The sequence below is a fragment of the Arachis hypogaea genome, chromosome 6 (genome assembly GCF_003086295.3).
Source record: "Arachis hypogaea cultivar Tifrunner chromosome 6, arahy.Tifrunner.gnm2.J5K5, whole genome shotgun sequence".
Taxonomy (NCBI): domain Eukaryota; kingdom Viridiplantae; phylum Streptophyta; class Magnoliopsida; order Fabales; family Fabaceae; genus Arachis; species Arachis hypogaea.
Window position 1 is genome coordinate 102,726,333 of NC_092041.1, and position 9,077 is coordinate 102,735,409.

Consider the following 9,077-nt stretch of genomic DNA (forward strand, 5'->3'; position numbering starts at 1 on the left):
TTTCTCGGAGGAAGCCAGCATCAATGAGTTTCTTAGTCTCCTCCAAGGATGCTTGATGCTTATCCATGCCAAGGTTCTGCTTTTTTTTATGCTATAGGTCGGGCAGAGAAACTTAGTGCCAGTTTCTGAGAAATGACAGAAAAGTCTATGCCAGGCATATCTGCAGGTGTTCAAGCAAATGAATATGCATTTTGTTGAAGAAATTCTCGAAGCCTATCTTTCTCACCCCTGCAAAGTTGCACCTATATAGGTAAACCTGTTTGGATCGTTAGTGAAAAAAAATCTTTTGTAATTCCTCTATTGTTGTAGGTCGGTCTTGGAGTTCAGCCCTCAGATCTAACTCGGATAATGTCGAAAGATCGACCGAGTTGTGAACAACATTGATATGGTCACCTATAGTTCTATCCAATGTTCTTAGACTGGCATTATAACAGTGCCGAGCTTCACGGTGATCATTACGGATGGTAGCAACAAATTGTCCTGCACATGAAACTTGACACACAGATGAATTATGGATATTATGGAATCAAATTTATTCAAAAAATGTCAGCCAAGTATTAAGTTATAAATACTAAAATAATTAACAGCAAGATATTGAATGTCTAAAGTTTTGGTTAGAGGATGCTCACCCAGTGTGGTTTGTAACCACACAGATCTTGAAACAGGTACACGTTCACCTGAAAAACCCACTAAGTCTCCAGTGGATTATTGTAGTATGGGATTGCTTAATTTCATCTTCTGAAATGTCAAATAAAAAATGACCTTTGCACTGCTTCCAAGATCCAAAAGTACTTTTCGAACAATTAAATCCCCCAATTGGATAGATTTCACCACTGGTTCATCTATGTTTGTTACAGTTGTGTTGAAATCAGATGGATTGAATACCATTTCTGGAAAGGTGGGGGAGGTTGGGGATTACTAACAGCATCTTCTACCGAAAGCATAGCTCGGTATGTACATTTGCAGGCAGAGCTAGTAAATCCTCCACCAGCAAAGCCCCGAGATATGCAGTTAATAACACCTTGGGGTTGATCAGCTTCAATATAAGTGATTTTGTATTTTTCACCAGAAAACTGTCCGGCAGAAGAGTGGTTGGTAGAATGCTCGGTGCGCTTTTGAATGTGGCCATCGATGTATTTATCCAAATGCCCCTGCCGAGCTAATCGTTCTAGTAGGTCTTTGGCTACAACATACTCGTCAGTAGTGAGACCATATTATTTATAAAAGGCATAGTACTTCAACTTATCCACATTCTTCAAATCTTGATCATTTATAGCCTTCCAAGGAGGTTTTATAAGTTTTCCGTTCAGGATCTCCTTGATTATTCTTCCCTTCTAGTATTGAATTGTGTTAAGAATCATAACGTGGCGTTAACCGAAAAGGTTATTACTTTTTTGAGCTTTATCGTCGTCTTTATTATTGTTGCTTTCCTCGGACCTTCGAGCTTATTGAAGCTCCTCAATCTCTATTTGACCTTTAACTTTCTCACGAAACTCAGCTAAGGTTCGTGGTTTAGCAATAGCTATAGTTTCTTGAAACTTTTCTGAGCGAAGTCCACTTTTAGTAGCATGTAAATGTACCTCTAAATGGATATTCGGAATGCTCATGGCCACCTTAGTGAATCGAGTAACATAGTCCCAATGACCTTCATGTTGTCCCTGTTTGATCGTGCTTAAATAATCTGAATCATGCAAATAAATAGAAGATGCCGCAAACTGATATTCAAACAGCTTGGCTAGCTCCTGAAGACATGAAATAGATTCTATAGGCAAAGAAGAAAACCAATCAAGTATAGGACCGTCTAAAAGAGTAGGAAAACAATGACATAAAATAGGGTCAGAATCATCGTTTACTAACACCATGGAACGAAATTTTTCACATGTTGTTTCAGATCACCCAAGCCATCATAAGGAGTTAAAGTTGGTAATGCAAAGTTTCTAGGCAATTGGAAATTCATGACATCTTTGGTGAATGGACTAACTATGTTGTCTGATTCTGTTTCTATATTGAATGGTTGATCCTCACCTGGTTCCTGAGTTTCAGAAACATGGGTTGGTTCGGAGTTTGCTTCCTCATCATCTGGTTGTTTGTGATGATCATCATTATGAGTTATCCAAGCATTGGTAAGCTCGGCTATCTGATTTTCCATTCTTTGATTTCTTCCATCATGCGCTGATTAGCCTGTTGTAACTCCGTTACAATCCGAAGAAGCTCGGATGGCGTTGAATGATGATGGTCAGCCACAGACACACCTAAAAATCCTGGAGCCCACAGAAAAAAAAATCTTTGGTCCCACGGTGGGCGCCAATTGTTCTTGTGTGGCTCGAATTTGGGATTGTTCGTCCTCCAGTGGTTGTCTTCAAACTTTCCGTCGGGATGAGGTATACCTCAAAACCAAGAGAGCAAGGAGGTGGACACATACAAAAGGTACTCTGATGCTTAAGTCAGTGTGTGAATAATGAGCTTCTTCTAAAAAGTAATTCTCGAATCCATCTGTTACCCCTTCCTTTCAGCTTATTCTCCTTTTATAATAGGTATAAGCATCAGTAGTTATTTTTCCATTACCAGTTTGTATTAGTAATAGATAAAAGTATATCATAACGTTTTAATACATTTTTTATATTTAACGGCCGAATTATAATGTATGTAGCTAAGTTATATTATGTAACCGATTTATAACGGACTTATCAATATCAAAAACTATATATCTAAAATAATATATATTAAATATGGTGAAGAGTTTATCAATTTAATAGTTGAAAATTGTTATATGATTTGACGAATTTGATTAAATTATTATCAAATAATTTTGAATTATTAACTTCAAATGAAAATAACTGTACGTAAATTTTTACCATTAAATATATTCTAAAATTATACAAATATCTCTCAAATTTTATAGTATTATAAAAGTAAAAATGATATAATAAATTTATTATTTAGATTTTAATTCAAACATAATATTTTATATGATAAAATACGACTTCGAACTATGTTAGGTTTATTCAAAGTATGACTCAAACTCGTACTAAAAATTATACCAGTAGATTAAAAACTCAAACCTAATCCGACAAAAATGTCAAAATATGCTTTGAGGCCAGGTTAGATTTTGAACACTCCTCATATATTAGGGTTAACAAAAATGCTCGATACCAAAAAACACAAAAATACGAACTTAGCTCTTTACATTGGACCATAAACCCAAATGGAGTGGGATCGTATCACTTGGGCCGAAGATAAATTTGACCTTTGAAGATGAAAGAACCCAAATGGAGAACTCATGAAGAAATGAAAGAACCGGAAAGCTGTCAAGTCGACCTCTTCGCACTTAAACGACCATAACTTGAGCTACAGAGGTCCAAATGATGCGGTTCTAGTTGGGTTAGAAAACTAACATCCGGGACTTCGAAACGATATAAGATTTGCCATAGTTGCTACACGTATGGTAGCGCGCACGCGCATAGTACGCGCACACGCCGTTGCTGCCACATGGTTCACTTAAAGCAAAACGTGGCCAGCGATTTTAGAAGCCTTGTGGGCCCAATCCAACTCATTTCTGATGCTATTTAAGCCAAGGATTGAAGGGGAAATGAAGATACTCTCATACATTAGAAGTTAGTTACCATTAGTCATAGCTTAGTTTAGAAGTAGTTTTAGAGAGAGAAGCTCTCACTTCTCTCTAGAATTAGGATTAGGTTTAGGTTAATCTCCCTCTTAGATCTAGGTTTAATTCATGCTTTGATTCACTTTTCATTTACCAATTCTTAATCTTCTCCTCTTTCTCTTTCTAGTTATGTGCTTTAATAATTGTAATTCTTCATTTTGTTTTGGATAGATTGTTGTTCCTTTGTTTTCTTTCAATAATGCAAATTGAGGTAATTCATGATAATTGTGATTTCCTTGATTGTTGTTGTTAATTCTTTGCAATAATTGTTGTTAGATTCTATTCTTGTTGTTGATTTACTATGTTTTCCTTTTGTGCCTTCCAAGTGTTTGATGAAATGCTTGGTTGGATTTTAGTGTAGGTTTTGTTCCTCTTGGCCTAGGTAGAGTAATTAGTAACTCTTGAGTTATCTAATTCCTTTGTTGATTGATAATTAGAAGTTGCTAATTGATTTGAATGCCTCTAAGGCTAGTCTTTCCTTTAGGAGTTGATTAGGACTTGAGGAATTAAATTGATTCATCCACTTGACTTTCCTTTATCTAGTAAGGATTAACTAAGTGGTAGCAATGAACAATTCTCATCACAATTGAGAAGGATAACTAGGATAGGACTTCTAATTTTCATACCTTGCCAAGAGCCTTTTATAGTTGTTAGTTTATTTTCATTGCCATTTACTTTTCATGCTTCTTATCCAAAACCCCAAAATAACTCATAACCAATAACAAGACACTTTATTGTAATTCCTAGGGAGAACGACCCAAGGTTTGAATACTTCGGTTTATAAATTTAGGGGTTTGTTTTAGTGACAAACAACTTTTTGTATGAAAGTATTATTGCTTGGTTTAGAAACTATACTTCGACGAGATTTTATTTGAGAAATTCTAAACCGTCAAAAATCCAATCATCAGGTGTTACACACCGCCGTCGAGCAAACGTCGCCTCGGAGTTGCCAGAGGCTGCCTTCGCTACTGTTTGGGTCACGGTGTTTAAGGCAGCCGCTGTTGGGATCCGCCAGAGCTACTTGGAGCTTGTCGCCACTTCTTTTGGCTCTATTATGACCTCGTTGCCGTGGCTGTGGCCGTCGGAACTACCACTGGAGCTACTGCTGTTCGATTTAGTAGTTCCTCCTTAGTTATGGTAAGCATTTTCATTTTGGAACCTTTAAAATCAGTATTCTGTTATATCTGTTAAAGATTCTAAGGTTTTGATAACATAGGATCGAGGTCTGGTTATTGCATGTCGCGATTAAAGTTGTCGTCGTTGTTGTAGAAGTGGAATGGAACTGTGGATGTGGTTGCCGCTATTACGAGCTGGGAGAAAAGGATTTTTGACGCGTTTTACAGTGTTCGGGTTTCAACTATTTGAGGTAAGGGCTTTACTTAAAATGTTTTTATTTTCAAGAATGGTTACAAGTCGATATTGACATGAAAAATATACTTTTATGATTTTGTAAGTTTTATGGATTGAACTGAGTTGTGTGGGATGGATGTAATTGTTTGTTTGATTAATTTATTAGTTGATTGAGAATGTTTATTTTGTGGTTGTGTGATAACGCGATATTTGCGTGGAATTGAAATATGAAGAGTAATTGATGATGTTGGGGTTTCATGGTTAAAGTGGTTTCTTGATTGAGTTGGTGATTGTTGAATTGGTTTTGCTTGAATTATTGAAAGTGATGGATTGTTGTACTTTTTTGGTTACATTGAATTTCTTGATTTGGGCGTTGGATTGAAATTTGTTTGATGAAGTATATTTTTGTGAGTTGATGCGATATTATTAAATCCTGAAAATTCTAATTGATTTGGTTCATTTTGGATTGAGTGTTGCTTTTGGGTCAAGATAAATTGAGAAATTATGAAAATTAGGGAACCCGTAAAGGTGGTAAAGTCCGAGTTTCAGAAGAGATGTTGCCAAAATTTTTATAAGAATTTAAGTGAAAATTGAGTTATATTAATAATGTTTACGTGCATGATAATGACGGATCCATATTGATGTTTGGATTTAATATGAATTATTACGCTTTGGTTATTCAAAAGTTTGAAAAGCAATTTGGATATTGGTTGATATTGTTTTTAGTTGAAAAATGGAAGACCAAGTAAAGCTCCTCTATAAATCTAATAAGTTATCAAAACTTAGTTCCTTATTTTGATGATGAAAATTTGAATGTTCTGATATATTAATGCATTTCATTGTTTAAGGTTATGTTTACGAGACTTTGGAAGTTTTAAAGCTTGTTTTGAAGTTTTATCTGGAAAAATTTGGATTAAAGAGTTATATTTTGAGAAGTTTTATTGAATTAACTTATTTTCGGTTAGCAACGAAAAGGAAGAATGCATAATGAAAGATTTCTTGAAAATGGGTTAGTTAAAGTAAAGTTTTAAAAGTTAATTAATTAATTACCTAAAGGTTTTGAGAATAGAAGTGAGTTGGAGGTTTTAATAGAATCAAATATAAGAGTTGAGGAAGTTATTCAAAGAATATAAATTTCAAGTTGAGAATCCTAAGAATGAAATATGAGATTATGATTATATTAATAACGAATTTGATGAAGATGATGATTATAATTGATTTTTGTGGGGAAGTTGGTTTCTCACAATGAGGACGGTGGTGATGTCCCGCTCACGAGATATACAGGGGCACTCGACCGTGCGAGGTGCATAGGACACTCAGCTCTGCGAGATATATAGGGTACTCAACCCTGTGAGGTGTACAGGGCACTCAACCCTGCGAGGTGTACACTGTACAGGGCACTCTCCTTCCGATGTGTCAGGTTTTGGCAATTTAACCGACATGTGAGCTCATGGTCAGTATGATAGGCATGCATTATATGCATCTATGTGACATTGTTTGGGTACGCATATTGTATTTGATTTACCTATGTGAATATTTCTGATTAACTGCTAATTACTATACTTGCTATAATTGCTCTTAATTGTGTTTGAACTTCATTATTTGTGATTGTGACTGGTTGATTTGGATTATGGTGATTCATTGTTAATTGATTGTGTTTGATTATATGTTGGGCCGGAGGTCAAGATTTGATTATATGTTAGACCGGAGGCCGAGGTTTAATTATATGTTGGGCCGGAGGCCGTGATTGGTTATGCTTGGGCTAGAGGCCATTATTGGTAAGTTTGGATCGATTTATCCTTTGGTATATATTGAAATGTTATGTGATTTATCGAGATTGGAACATTTTGTAAATAAATATATGAAGTTAGATTTTCGGATTATTTATATGCTGATTTTTGAATAGATTCATAAGACGAACGATAATCGCTCTGGAAATCCATACTCTTCTTTATATGTATCCTCTTATAACGATTCTGAACTTCTCTACTGAGACCGTGTGGTTAGATTCTCACCCTCTATAGACTTTTCTTTTCAGGACGGACGAGGAAGCTTATGAAGTTTTCGTTAAGTCTTTAGCTGTGCTGTTTCTATTTGTATATATTAGTTATACTTTCCCTTCGCCATTGATATTATATTTTTATAAAAAGGCTCATATTTTATTATTAAGTATATGGAAGTCGTCGTAATATCCTCGCTATCAGAGTGGTGTAGCTGGAAGCGTGACATTCTGGTTATAAGGGTGTTACACAAGCTGCTGTGGATGGCGCTTTTGATATTGAGAAGAATATGCTGGACCAAGTCAAACTTATAGCTCGCGACCTGGACGTCTCCAATGTCGGGGTCTTTAAGAAAGTGGCTGATGGAAAGATCGTTGACATAATATAACTTTGTAAAGAATTTTTTAAATGTCCTTTTGTAGTTAGGCCGGAACTTCCCCAAGTAGCATTTTATTTATGCTTGAATTATTGTAAGCAACTTTAGTGCTTGTTGCTTTTTGACGCTGTCAATGTGGCGCTAAACGCCACTACTTGACATTCAGCACTAGATGTCTTGTACTTCGTGCAAGCTCTCTATGAATCTGGTGCTAAATGCCACGACTCGACATTTAGTGCCAGGTGCCTCGTAAAGCGTGCTAAGATTTTGCGAAGGTGCCGCTAAATGTCACTACCTGGCATTTAGCACCAAGTGCCCATAAAAGAAGAGAAACATTCTGTTTTGGTGGCACTAAACACCACTGCTCATCGTTTAGTGCCATGTCTGTGTTTCTAGGTGGGGACCACACACGCAGCTATTCTCCATGGAAGGGTCACTTATGTTTTTAATTAATTTTTGAATTGGAAAAAGATATTATTAGGTTTTTAGAATTTTAATTTCAAATCAGTTAGGATTAGATATAAAAGGAGAAAAGATTCAGCCTTGTGGGCTCTCTTCTCTTCTTTTTCCTCATTCTGCACTTTTACACTTTTTATTCTAGGTTTTTCTCTGAGTCATGAGACACTAAATCTCCACTGTTAAGGTTATGAGCTCTATTTAATTTAATGGATTAATACTGTTGTCATTCTACTCTTAATCATTGTACTGATTTGAATTCAAGGAATGATTTCGTTCTTCATCATAGGAATTAGAGTATATTAGAAAATAACTCCTTTTCTAATTGAATTATTGTTGAATCTTGAAAAAGTTAAATCACTTGAATAATAGCTTGAAATCAATTCTTGATAATTCTCTTATTATCTGGATTTAACATGATACGTGTTATATAATCATCTTATCTTTTGGTACTTAGGGTTTGTGTGGCTCATAAACTAGAATTGAACTTAATCTTCTAATTTAAATTAAGTGACCAAGGAATTAGTAGTTGATTGGATTTGAGGAGATTAAATTACTAAGGAATTAGGGTTTAATCGCTTAAGGTTTGTCATGAATTGAATCTTTGCTTGATTAAAATAGTTGATAAGAATTGTTAATTCGAAAATTTAAATATCTTCGAACCCTTAACTGTTTTCTCATACTATTTTCACCAACCATTTACTATTTGCTTTCTTGCATTCTCCACTTTACTATTTTATACTATTTGAACTTGAAACCACTCAATTAGCTTGTCTAACTAGCCTAATCACTCAACTATTGTTGCTTAGTCCAATAATCCTCATGGGATCGACACTCACTCACCTGAGTTATTACTTGGTATAACCTGATGCACTTGCCGATTAGTTTGTGGTATTCAAAATTTCGCATCAAATTTTGGCGCCATTGCCTGAGATTAACTGTGATTGACAACTACCCGTTGTTTAATTATCTAGAATAGACGTTTTATTGCTTTAATTTACTTATTTTTATTCTTTAAATTTTTGAAAACTTTGCTTTCTTTCTTTTTTTTTTTATTTTCAAAAATTTTTCCTCTTTTATTTAACTTATTTTATTTTTTTTACTTAGTTTGTCTCACTGGGAATTCTCTTCATTCTAATGTAGAGATTCTCACTTTTTCCTATTTTTTATATGTTTATAAGTAGGAACAGAGACAAGGAATCTTTTCTTAATTTTGATCCTAAGATTAAAA